The following is a 13,584-nucleotide window of genomic DNA, read 5'->3' on the forward strand; positions in this document are numbered from 1 at the left end:
GATGCCCTAAATGCCAACCATCAATTAGGCCATGCAACACACACATATTTTTCAATGCCTGGAATACTTGGATCTGAGAGCCACTCCCCCTGTAGATGTATATTAGATCCCCACACACAATTAATGGGAGAGGCCAATGGGATAATTCGTTAGCCACGCATGACAGCACATTTGGATCGTCGCTAATATTTCCATAGATAGTACAAAAAGTCATTTTACTTTCCCCGGAATCATAGTGACACTCCGTGATAGCGCAACGACCGAATTTATCAGCTGATGTGCGTGTAAATTGGAGATCTCCCCTTTTGCCAGAATTGCTACACCTCTCGCACGCACCTCCTGTGTAGAGGCTATGATCAGTCGATATCCTAATGTTTTCAGCAGATATTGTTGTGGTTCCTCAACATGTGTCTCTTGTAGACATATGATATTGGCTCCGATCAACTGTAATCCTGCCGCAACTCTGTCTTTTCTTACTAACGTTAAGACCACAAATATTAAGAGTAACAATTTTCAATTTGGGCATAATTATATTTGTTCAAATGGTCCGTGCTTAACAGAAGTAATCTCCCTCATTATACACCACACTTGCCCAGTACTGATGTTACTGTTCTCATATTGGCCCCTCTTCCCTCCACTTGTCGCATACACTTTGTATCGACGGTAGTTTCCAGTATTTCCGTCCGATTTTCCACCATGCTCATTCTTTCCGCTATTTCAGTACAGGTCTTCCCAATTTTTCGTACCGACCCTTCCAGTTTTTTTGTAGCCACCCGGGCATGACTACTTTCTGTTTTGACCTCATTTTGAAACGTATTTAATGATTGCAGGATCATGGCTAATGTAGGTTCGAGGGGCGGTTCAGGGTCTCTAGAAACCTCCATACCCCCTAGAGTTCTCTTAACCATGTTTGTTATTCCATGTAAGCCTACCAGGGATTGTGGTTTGTATCTGAATAATCCCACCTAAATTCGCCCACTTCCTCCATTCCGTCCTGCATGCGGGTTTTCTTTTTCCCTTCTGAAAGTCTCTTGGATTTCCTGAGAGCCTTTCTGCCTCCCTGTTGACTATAGTTACTTGTGGAAGTATCCGCGCACCCATCGTCACTACTACCAATTTGCGATTCAATAGGATCAGAGTCTGCAGACTCCTCATTCAATGAGAATTTTTTTTCCATGGGATCGGGAGATAAATAGACCAACTCTGTAGCTTCTGCGAGGCTTTCTTGCTCCACATCTGTCGCTATATATGGTACCTTCTTAACTTCCTGTCTGATACGAACATCTTTCTCCAGATTTTCATTAGCAAGAAGGGAAGGCTGTGAAGAAACCTGTTTATTTTCTTTACGACCCGCGTTCTCTTGCTGGATAGTTATGGGAGAATCAGCCATAGTCAGCACCGTAGTCTCATTATTAAACCCCCATGAGGCCCGCCTATTATCCACCACATCTTCCTGAGCCTGGGTTTCCCCGACTTTATCAGAATTACCATCGGTATTAGCAATATTAGTGCCCTCCTTGGGTTGCTTATTCTTTTGCCCCCCCTCTCTACTCGTGTCCTTCTTGGAAAACAGACTAGTAATTGCAGGCTGATTCTTTGCTGCTCCACCGGCCGATATGCTGCTTCTGTGCGAGAATTACAGTTCTTCCCATTATTAATTTTATTGTTCTTGCCATTCTTACCCTTGCCTTGACCGTGCTTCTTTACTCCTTAGTCCGCTTTTGGATCGGGGTCCTGCCGTACCACGGAAGTATTCGCCGGGACTGTTGAGCGCGTCTTGCTACGAGCTCCTCGCGCTGCCATCGCCATTACTTTGTCCTTCCGAAGCACCACAGTAGCGTCTACGTTGCTAGGCAATTCCGCTTCCAGCTGACGTCTGACGGGATTCCTCCAGACGGATACCGCTGACAGCAGTAGCCGAGCGACTGCTTCCCAGCGTGAGCAGCAGCTCACTCTCGCCGACAGTCTAGCTTCACGTCTTACAGTCAGCCCCCGCACTTTTTCTTGATAGCACGACCAAATTACGGGGCCAGGACGCATCTTAGTCAGCGCCCGACATCAGCGCGGATCCACGGATCCCCGGGCAAAGTGATGGAGCAATGCGAAGGTGTGCTCCCGAGATCTCTCACTCAGCCGCCATCTTGCCTTCTCCCACTGTCCCACTTTGGAAATCTGTTGTACTTGGTGAATGGAACAAATCCCTTGCAGGGTACCCCCGCCACCAGTGAAATCCAGGTTTACTGTTTGAAGCAGGCTCCGGTGACAATGGGAACAGATGCTAAGCTCTCTCAGTCCAATCTACAGTCCCATACTGGTCAACAATCCCCACAACTGGATCACTTGCAAAACCCCCATCTCCTCTGCATGAGGAAAGCTCTTGCAAAAATGATGTCGAAAGTGGTCCCCAAGATCCCAGAGCAAACCCAAACCAAGTCCCAGATAACAGTAATCACAGAGCCAGTGGTATGAGAAATGTAATATCCAGCATCTTTCACAAAATGTAGGCCCATTTCTCAATCCAAGAAGACGTAAGAACCGTCCGGTTTTTTTAATCATATTTTATATTTAGCTAATCTGTTTGCCTGCCTGGAACCAAATACAATGGTGCTCCGGGAGTGTAACTGCAAGCATATGCGTCAGCTTTTTGCTCACCTGGCAATTATGGTATTACATAAGGAAGGGGCCACATACACTGCACCCTTTCTGTAATACAAGGCCCAGTTCTCTTTTCTTGCCCTTGCTTAATACTCTGAGACATAACTTTTGGTTTGACTGCTTTACAAACAAATATAAAGAAAAAGAATGCAACATTTATTAGCTTTTTAAAGGATACAGCACTCAGTGGAAACTGATATATCATTTACTTCATCATGCTGTATCGGAGTTTCTAAACAAATTCCTCTGCCCACCTACAGTAAGGTTTAAGTTAGTGACCAATTATACAGCATGAAAACTGATGATAGGGCCCATAAGTGATAAAGTTCAGTACCCACATGGGATGTACTACAGCAACCACAGACAGCCCCAGGTTCATAAGAAAGACTTCACAATAATTCAGCACAAGTATTAACACTTCCCTAAAAATCACCATTAAACAAACCTTCAGCTACCACAAAAAAAATTGTTCCGAAAGGCTCTCTCAGAAGGCCACTGCAGCAAGCACCACACATTGCCCCTGCCATGCTGCCAATGACAGTAACAACGCAACTAATAACCATCACACTCATGCAAGTGTGACAATTCGTAATATTACTAACCATCACACACATATTAGGGTGACAATTCGGACTATTTCAGGCCCCCAAGCTATAAGAAAAGCTTGGGCGGCAGGTAATAGGCTGTTTTAATGTATATTGAATTAATAATTAATGTTCTTGTGGTCATCTCTAAATTAGCCAGACACCACCACCTTGTGGCAGACTATCACAACACAAGTGTTGTGAATTAAGTGCGGGTGCCAAGCACCGGAAACCTCCGGTTCAAATTAAGCACTGCCACTGCATCAATCTTCCACTGATAATATTGAGTACACTCTTTCACCTACTGCTATTCTCACTTTAAACACATTTTTACTTAATTCATGGCATTACCTCTTGAATACTCCTCTAAATCCTCACCCTCCTCCTGCCCATATTGTGGCAGTTTACAGTGCACTTTTATCCCACCCTTATGAAAGTCACCCTTGCAAGGTTCATAGCTAGCAAGATGCCTGGCTGTGTTTCCGCACATAAAAAATATTCTCCTACTGCAACCACTTTACACGGTTATCCATTTCTCATACATTGCTCCTTTTTAAACTTAACTATCATATTTTCTACCATTTTAGATTGCTATATTCACCTCACCAAGGGGCATATTTACAAGCAGGCGATAAAAAATTATCGCCGCTTTTGCGGCCGAAAAGCGGCGATAATTTTATCGCCTAATTAGCAAGGCCACGCTAACCCGTGAAACCTTGCTTTAGCGTTAGGATTCTTAACGCTCAGCTTTGCATCTCTAATGAGATGCTAAGTGGGCGTTCCTGACCTAACATGACAGGAGAAATGTCGCTAAGTGACATTTCTCCTATCATCAAGCCCCACGCTATGAAGCATAGCGTCAGGAAAAGTAGCTATAACCCCTGTTATCGCTACTTTCCTTACGCCTGCTTTAGGACTGACTTAGCCATGATATCCTATGGAAGGTGGATATCATGGCTAAGTTTGTGAGTCCCTATCAGCAAGCTAACACCACATTGCGTGAGATGATCGCTGGGTTTCCAGCGATAATCTCACGTTAGGCAGTTAGCGTGAGGATTTTTATCGCCGAGGAGATAAGCGTTGCTAATAGCACGCTATCTCAGCGATAAAAATCCACGTTACCCGGCGATAATTATCCTCATGCTAAGAGTGCTGAGCGATAATTATCGCCGGGTGTTGCTGATAAGCCCCCAAATTCGTCTGTGATGCTCTTACAATTCATCACTCTTAGAAACCCTGCACAATTGTGAAAGCTTCCTGGAGTTAGTATTTTAGGCCACCTACAAGCACTTTAGTTTTCAATTTGAAGTTGCCCTCGTAGGTTGGCCCCATGCGTGTTTATCTCCCACTGTCCCATGCCACTCTTATCAAAAAGGAAGGGATTTCTACCAAATGATTCACCCGCATCTTGCTCACTCGTTAAAATGAACATAATTCTGAAATGCCCACACCAACTTCACTCTGCCCGTGCATTTCCACGGTGCTTTCCCCTTAACCGCACCGACGCTGCATTACTTCCTCTTTCGTCTTCCTCCACACTGTTGAGCGTCCTCTTTTTTTTTTTGTAATACATATATTTTTATTAATTTCCAAACAAACGCATTCAAACGCACTCAGGATACAAAGGCTAACAGAAGCCCACTGGACGATAACAGTCACTGATCGCATCCAAATGCAAATATTGAGCGTCCACTCTCTACCTTATTTTAATGAGGCAGGGCAAATTATATTTCTTAACCACCATTTCGTGAAACAACTTCCTGCTGAACTGCGCTTTAACCACAGGCCATCAACATATCAGCAAATGAGCTGCAGTTGTGTTATATTTACTGATGTAAATCCCCTTTGACATCACTCAACTACAGTACAAGGCAAGTATGTGCTTTGTAAAAGTGAGGTAGCGGCACTTGATAAAGTATCACCAAGGCCTGGCACAAGATCTCCATGCAGACAAACTCTGGAGCGGTTTTAGCATCTTCCCCATTTCCTACAGCAAGGAGCATGGACGTCTCATTAAAGTACCCAAAAATGCTGCATTCAAACATTCTCTTGTGCGAGATAAAAGCACAACATGGGATACTGTGCAGCATGAACGACTTGGCAACCCGTTGACTGAGGAGGAAAGTGAGCTTGCAGAAGTGTGCCCCCAATGATGCGCGCAAGGCAAAGGGAGAAAGGGTAACACGAGACACCAGCCAAAAATGAAAATGTGAAACTTCAAAGCCCAAGGTGAAAATGCACATACTACTGGGCTCAATGCTGTTGCTTGACTCTCGCTGTCTTAAATTAAATATGCCTGCAACTTTGTGGTGCACCAAATGATCTCAACAAAGTACAGCAGGGTGGAGCAATATCTTCTATCTCCTGCAGCACAGGGATCACAGTAACTCATCAATATGGTTCAGTGATACAATACTGGCAGAACATGGTGGCTTATCCATCTTGATAAATATTTAAGGAAGTTCAATACAGTTACAACAACCCCAGGAACACACTTCATTTAACCCTCGGAATGCCTCTCATGTCCTAAATCCAGGTAAAAAACATCGAGGTTGCCAATGTCGATCAGAGATACCGTCAGGTTCCAGCCTAGTGATGTATATATGAGCCTACATGGGGGCATATTAACAAGAGCTTTATCTCTGCTTTTTTGGCTTTAAAAGCCAAAGAAGCGAAGATAAAAATATCGCCCCATCAACAACAGGGTGCTAACATGCAAAATTGCATGTTAGCACCCTTTTTCACTACGCTTCCCTTTGCATCTCTTATGAGATGCAAAGTGGGCGTTCCAGAGCAAAATAACAGGAGACATTTCTCCTATTATCAAGGTTCATGCTAACCCTGTTAGAGACAAAACAAGCAGCGCTAACCACGGTTAACACTGCTTTTTTACGTCTGCTCATTTTCAGAGTTAGCCATGTAATCCAATGGGAGGTGGATTACATGGCTAAGTCCACTATGGGCTATCAACAAGGATATCCCTATCCTTGTAGTTTTATTGCTGCATCACCAGCGATAACCTCCCAAAAAGCCGCTATAGCTGGATTTTTATCGCCTAGGCGGTTAGCGTTAACCAGGCGATATTATCCAGCGAGAGCGGGCGTTAAAAAAATTAACACCAAGCGCCTTTAGCGTTAATTTTCCCTGTTCCTTGTTAATATGCCCCATGGTGCTTTAAAAGCATTAGAAACACTCTACCACCTCTCCTCTAAGCCAGTCAAACAGACGATTAGGTGGCTTTCAGTCAGTGTTTGAACCCTTTGGGGCAGGGACACCATGCTATTAAATATCAGGGAAGAATTACTCAACATCCGTGAGCAGGACAATCCCAGTATTTGCTCTCTCCGCTGCTATATATCACATTGACCATAATGGCCTCCTCAACAGAATGGCTTACTTGATTCCTGAAAAGCACCACAACTACTATCAAACAGGATCAATTCCTCTCCAGAGCATCAAATTCATGTGTGGGCTACCTCAAGGTCTGGCTCCGTCGCCAACTCTATTAAAAACATACATGAATGCACTCACCAATATGCTGGTCACCCACAAGACTCGCCATCACAGAAAATACTGTACCATCTGAAGCCAAAAGACCAAGGGTCATATTAACAACGGCCAGCGATAATTATCGCTGGCCGTGCTTAGCGACAATTATATTATCGCAGGCTATCCCTGGTATTTTTCGCCCTGGTAGCGAGTTATTAACAACGCGTTATTCCAGGGCGATAAAAATGTCAGAGATAGCGAGGTTATCGCCCTTTTGCAGGGAACATCGCTGGTTTTCCAGCGATGTTCCCTGAAAAAGGGCGATAACCTTGCTGATACGACCCACAGGGTCGTATCAGCATAATCCACCCCCTATGTTAGGGATGGCTGTCAGGATTTTAGCAGACGTTAGGTTTTTGCGAAAATGGCAGTTTTCGCCGAAATCTAATGTGTGCTAAAATCATGTGGGCTGCCTTGTAAATATCGCGATGTAAACATCAGCAAGGTAGTCCATCTTGGGTATGCCCAGTAACACCCACTTTGCATCTCATTGGAGATGCAAAGTGAGGCGTTGGGAAAAAAGGTGCTAACATGCGATTATGCATGTTAGGACCCTCTTGTAAATAGGGCGCTGGTTTTATCTCCGCTTTTTTGGCTTTGTAAGTCATAAAAGCGGAGATAAAGCCCTTGTAAATATGCCCTCAAGTTGGGAACTTTCTGAAAACTTGCAATGGCCGTTCACGTGTTAATCAATGGATGCAGAAAAACTGCGACTGCTAAAATGGCGAGAAAACAAATTTGGATTATACACCCTGTAAAGGGTGCGCATATGACTATGATTTTGCATGAATCACTAGGCTCTATTCCCTTTTCCCAGTAGATAGTCTAAAACCTGGCATGAGGAATAGATTGTTTGAGTGCTTTTCCAGCCCGCAAAGAAAACGCTGTAAATAAGTCACCAATTCCATCACCTAAGCCTGCTACAAATGGCCCTGCAACTACGTGTGTCAAAATTCCTTGCCAAGACTTGTTTGGATTACTGCAATGACATTTATATCAGTCTCAAAAGTGATCACTAAAAATGTCCATGACCATTCACTTCTGTTTGTTTGCTGCTCGGTTTGAAAACAGAGGCTCACATTTTGCCGGAATTAAAGTTCCTCCACTTGCTCCAGTACAAGAAGAAACTGCTCCTAGAGCTTTACATGGGTGCTTGCAGATATACTAAGCCAAGCTGTCTACCTCTCAACCATAAACCTATGAACTGCAGATCTAAATCAAACTATTCGACTGTCTCAATAGAAGAAATTCAGAGTAAACGCAGTTCAGCCTACAGGTTCCCTCTTGTGGTAAGTCCAGTCCTATATGCCAAATCACAAATCCTCCAGCATTTCCAAACCCTACCAGTCTGCTGATCAAAAGTCTATGATTCGCCATGCCTTCAATCAATCAACCACGATTTTCAAAGCGCGACTAATCACCGGATAGGGTATCCAGGTGCTTGCAGGTCCTAGGGGCTCATTCGAACATCCAGGTCTTGAGGGCCCTTCTGAACTCCGGAAGGGAGGTGACGGTTCAGAGTTGCGTGGAGAGGCTGTTCTAGGACTTTGCTGAGATGTGGGAGAAGGAGCTTCATTTCTGCTTCTGTAAATGCGGCAGTACGGGGCAGTGATAGGGAGGCAAAGCGTAGTCTTCTAGCCGGTTGGTGGAAGTTCAGGCAGTGGTTAAGGTAGGCAGGTTCATGGTGGTGTAGAGCTTTGTGTGCGTGGGTCAGCAGATGGAACTTGCAGCTTTACTGTACGGGGAGCCAGTAGAGTGCAGGACATGGGGTGTAATGTGGTTTTGTTGCGGGGAGGTCGAGGATGAGTCTGGCTGTCATGTTTTGTATGGTTTGAAGTCTTTGCAGGAGGTGTGTGGGAATTCTTACCTAGAGAGTGTTGCCTTAGTCCAGCCGGCTGGTGATGAGGGACTAGGTCATGGTGTGTCTTGTGTGCAGTGGTAGCCACTAGAAGATCCTACATAGCATGCACAGAGTGAGGAAGAAGGAGGTGGAAACGGCGGTGATCTGTAGTTTTATGGTGAGCTTGTTGTCAATGTTGAATCCAAGGTTCCTGGCGTGGTTGGGGGATTTGAGAACAGGTCCTAGGTATGACAACCAGGAGTTGCTGCCGAAGAGCAGTACTTTCGTTATTTCAGTGTTTAGATGTAGGCACTTGTTCTTCATCCAGTTGGCGAAGCTCATCATGCCTCTGTGGAAAATGGTCCTGCTGGTGGTCGGGTCATCGGTGAGTAAGATGATGAGTTGGCTGTCATCTGCATAGAAGATTATGTTGAGACCGTGCGATCGGACTATGTTGGCCGGTGGGATTATGTATGCGTTTAAGAGCCTGGGTCAGAGGGATGAGCCTAGGGGGACTGGACAGACCATGGGGCATATTTACAAGGCGGCGATAGCAAATTATCGCCGCTTTTGCTGCAGTTTTCAGCCGAAAAGCGGCAATAATTTTATCGCCTAATTAGCAAGGTCACGCTAACGCGTGAAACCTTGCATTAGCACCTGAAATCTGAACGCCCAGCTTTGCATCTCCAATGAGATGCAAAGTGGGTGTTCCTGACCCGACATGACAGGAGAAATGTCGCTAAGTGACATTTCTCCTATCGTCAAGCCCCACGCTATGAAGCATAGCGGCAAGAAAAGTAGCGATAACCCCTGTTATCGCTACTTTCCTTACGCCTGCTTCAGGACTGAATTAGCCATGATATCCTATGGAAGGTGGATATCATGGCTACGTTTGTGGGGCCCTATCAACAAGCTAACGCCACATTTTGTGAGATTATCGCTGGGTTTCCAGCGATAATCTCACGTTAGGCAGTTAGCGCTAGGATTTTTATCGCTGTTGAGATAAGCGTTGCTAATAGCACGCTATCTCAGCGATAAAAATGCACACTAGCCTGCGATAATTATCCTAGCGCTAAGTGCGCTTAGCGATAATTATCGCCGGTTGTTGCTGATGTTTTTGGGCTCGGAGGTCAAAGGTGGGAGGTGGATCCTCTGTGTTCTTCCAGAGAGGAAGGAGGTAATCCATCTGAGAGCCTCCACTTAGATGCTGATATGGTGGAATCTTGCGATCAACATGTGATGGGATATGGTGTTGAAGGCTGCAGAGAAGTCGAGGAGGATCAGAGCAACGGTTCATCCTCGGTCGAGAAGGGTTCAGATATCAGTGGCTGTGATCAGAGCGGTCTCGATGCTATGATTGCTGCGGAAGCTGGATTGGGAGGCATTGAGCAGCTGGTTCTGCTCCAGGTATGTCATGAACAGCTTGTTGATGATATTTTCCAATACTTGGGCTGGGAGTGGGAGCAGGGATATTGGCCGTTAATTTTTAAGTTTGCTGGGGTCGGCGGAGGGTCTTTTGGGTAGTGGTATGACTTCAGCGTGTTTCCAGGTGTTGGGATATGTTGCTGGGGTGATTGCGGCTTGGAGCAGTGTGGCGAGTTCCTGGCCAATCCTTTGGTTCCCGAGATTGAAGATTTGTGCAGGCATGGGTCTGTGGGAACTCCGGAGTGGAAGGATTTCATGACAGTGGTAGTGTCCTGGTTGGAGAAAAGGTTCCAGGTGGTCAGTCTGAGGTTTGTGTCGGTTGCGGAGTACCTGTCAAGGAAGTCCATAGGTGTAGGTTGGGGTTTTAAGTTTCTGTATATAGTTGCGATCTTGTAATGGAAGAAATCTGCAAGGGTGTCGCACAGCTCTTGTGAGGGCGTTATGTTTTCATTGGGCATTAACTATGCAAGGCTTCTAATTACTTATTTTATTTCTTCCTCGATGTTCTGGTGCCATATTTAGATACATCTATGGATGAGAGACCACAAATGCATACTCCAACCATTAGATGGTTGATAGACAGGTCCTTCTTCCTTCATTTGTAATTCACCACACGTCTTTTTTGCTAACAGCAGACCTGTTTTAACTCACTTGTGGCATATTCTCAGAAATGGTTTTCTGGGTTAAATGTTTAAAGTCAAATAACCTATGTTGTTATGCAAGGTCCTCACAGACATATGTTTAAGTCCAACGCCGTACTCCCACATAACCATGCCACCGATCGAAAAACAGCTATTAATTAGTGCTTGGAACTAGCAAATTACTCCAGCAAGAACATTGTACCGCGATAACTTATTAGTACACATTAGGATATGAACCGATATTTTTCTGATTTCAATTCAGTGGAAATGTGGTGAACTTTTGAGCTCAACATGAAGCAATCAAGGGGCATATCAGCAACAACCGGCGATAATTATCGCTAAGCGCACTTAGCGCTAGGATAATTATCGCCGGCTAGCGTGGATTTTTATCGCTGAGATAGCGTGCTATTAGCAACGCTTATTTCAAAAGCGATAAAAATCCTAGCGCCAACTGCCTAACATGAGATTATCGCTGGAAACCCAGCGATAATCTCATGAAATGTGGTGTTAGCTAGTTGATAGGGTCCCACAAACTTAGCCATGATATCCACCTTCCATAGGATATCATGGCTAAGTCAGTCCTGAAGCAGGCGTAAGGAAAGTAGCGATAACAGGGGTTATCGCTACTTTTCTTGCCGCTATGCTCATAGCGTGGGGCTTGATGATAGGAGAAATGTCGCTATTTCTCCTGTCCTGTTAGGTCAGGAACGCCCACTTTGCATCTCATTAGAGATGCAAAGGTGGGCGTTAAGATTTCGTGCGCTAAAGCAAGGTTTCACGCTTTAGCATGACCGTGCTAATCAGGCGATAGAATTATCGCCGCTTTTCGGCCAAAAACAGCCGCAAAAGCGGTGATAATTTTCTAGCGCCGCCTTGGAGATATGCCCCTTAGTTCTACTCGGCTTGCTTCTCCTGCTCAGAGCTCAAGTGACGCTATCGAGGAATCGTCAGTTATTTACTGGATTACGTCAAACAACCAGGGCCAAGTGTACACTGCAAACAAGGAAGCAAATCAACCGTTACGCATTCAGCTCGACTTGCTAACAAATTTTAACAGATTTTAAGCGCAAGGTTAATAATCCCTGCCACTTCCTCGCCGTTAGAAATGTGCAATGTAATCTGTAGGTTTTATGTGATACGTTGTCTGCAGCACCAAGGGGCATATTATCAAGTAACGGCATTAAAATTATCGCCGCTTTAGCGGTAGAAAACTGCCGCTAAAGCGGCGATAATGGGCTTGATAATATTCCCTTGAGAAATCCCATCGAAGTCCATTTTCTGGTGTCAACATGGGCTTCTATGGGAATTCTCTGCGGCATATTATCAAGCCCATTATCTAACGCCGTGCTTGATAATATGCCCCTAAATAGTTTAATGTCCGATAGTGTGATGTCCGAACATCCACACTCGCCTTTGCTCCATGAAATCCCCTTCTGATCAAAAGGAAAGCAAGTCAAACACATGATTAAAATCCTGGTTCAAAGAGACTAAGGGAATGTTATCATCTTCTTACGCCCCCATTAATCTCCCCTCTTTGAAAGGCTTGCATGCATCCTCTTGTAAAGCAAAAAACACATACTATGAAAACATCGCTAATAGTCCGGTCTCTTTTCCCTTCCCTCCGCTTCCAGTCATTCATATCCCAACAATTTAACCCTTATAACTCCTGGAGTAAGGTATTCGCTTTCGCTCCTCGTATCTCTAACTCTGCTGCCGCCTTCCTCTCTATTACTCTTTCTCCATCACTCTTTAAGTGAGCAATGGAAGGTTCAAGCAAAACATCTGAATTGACCATGGATCATATGACTAAGGAGAACACCTGTCCACTACTTACACGTGCAGTCTGTGAATTCTGCCCAAAGTCAGTCGCTCGCTTTTAACCTTTCAAAAAATGTCATTTAGGATACTTATTGCTCTTCCGGGTCGCATAACAACCAATGCACTGGTAACCAGTTGTCTGGGAGTGGGCGGAACTGCTAATTTTATAAGGTGACCTAGGATTGGATCATTGGGAGAACCTCAGCCACTCCCGTTGTTTGATAGCTATGCTGTCTGGTGGGAGTGGGTCTTGCTGCGTGTAAAGGGACCCCGGATTGGAAAACTAAAGGCACCTCAGCCAATCCATGTGCGTACCCAAAACTCCGAAGTGTTGATTGGCTGAAGGGTCCGTATGTGCCTCTGTTCAGCAGCCATTGAAAGTCGTTTGTGGTCCGTCCGTGGTGGGAACTAAAGCAATGTCAGTTCGCTTCTGACATGAATTTACCTCTAGCATATCAAAGCTGTCACAGCCCTGTTATGAATTAATTTTCTGTATCTTAACACTTTTGTGCAGCGCGAAGTCTAGAAATGGGCCGCAGTGATTATAAAGTGCGCATGCCTCCTCTGCAAGACAGCAGCTGACTTTGAAGATCGGGAACCAGGTTCGAGTCTGGAGGCTCAAACATCCTGTGATTCTGTTAATCTCCCCGTTTCTAAAAAGGAATGTGTTTGTTTGTAATGCCCGGATTACTTACCGGTAATCTTCATTACTCCGAGTCCTAGTCTTCCTCGCCACAGTATTCACCAATGAGCCTCCGGCTCCACACAGAACTCCAAGTAACTTAAAAGAGCAGCGCTCTAGTCTCCCCTCCCTCCTCCAACATGGCCCCCAGTGGCTTCAGCCAATCCCATAAAGGGATACAAACCAGCCAGCCCGATCTGATAATCAAAGCCGCAGACATGAAGCCACCACCAGGGCCGGGAGGGAAGGGAAACTATACTGTGGCGAGGAAGACTAGGACTCGGAGTAATGAAGATTACCGGTAAGTAATCCGGGCATTACCTCCTCGTCCAGTCTTCCTCGCCACAGTATTCACCAATGAGCCGATACCAAAGCAATCAGCTTCATGTA

The 13,584-nt window shown here is 45.2% G+C and overlaps 1 protein-coding gene across 1 annotated transcript in view; it reads right to left on the reverse strand.

The window, feature by feature from the left end:
* The window catches only part of MRPS33 (mitochondrial ribosomal protein S33), a 44,007-nt gene extending 31,344 nt beyond the window's left edge, over nucleotides 1-12,663 (reverse strand). Inside the window, exon 1 of the mRNA XM_085651932.1 lies at nucleotides 12,529-12,663. The gene's annotated coding sequence lies outside the window, so the exon portion shown is untranslated. The remainder of the gene's footprint in view (nucleotides 1-12,528) is intronic.
* Between the last annotated feature and the right edge of the window lie 921 nt (nucleotides 12,664-13,584).

The sequence above is a fragment of the Triturus cristatus genome, chromosome 4_1, assembly GCF_964204655.1.
Source record: "Triturus cristatus chromosome 4_1, aTriCri1.1, whole genome shotgun sequence".
NCBI classification, from domain to species: domain Eukaryota; kingdom Metazoa; phylum Chordata; class Amphibia; order Caudata; family Salamandridae; genus Triturus; species Triturus cristatus.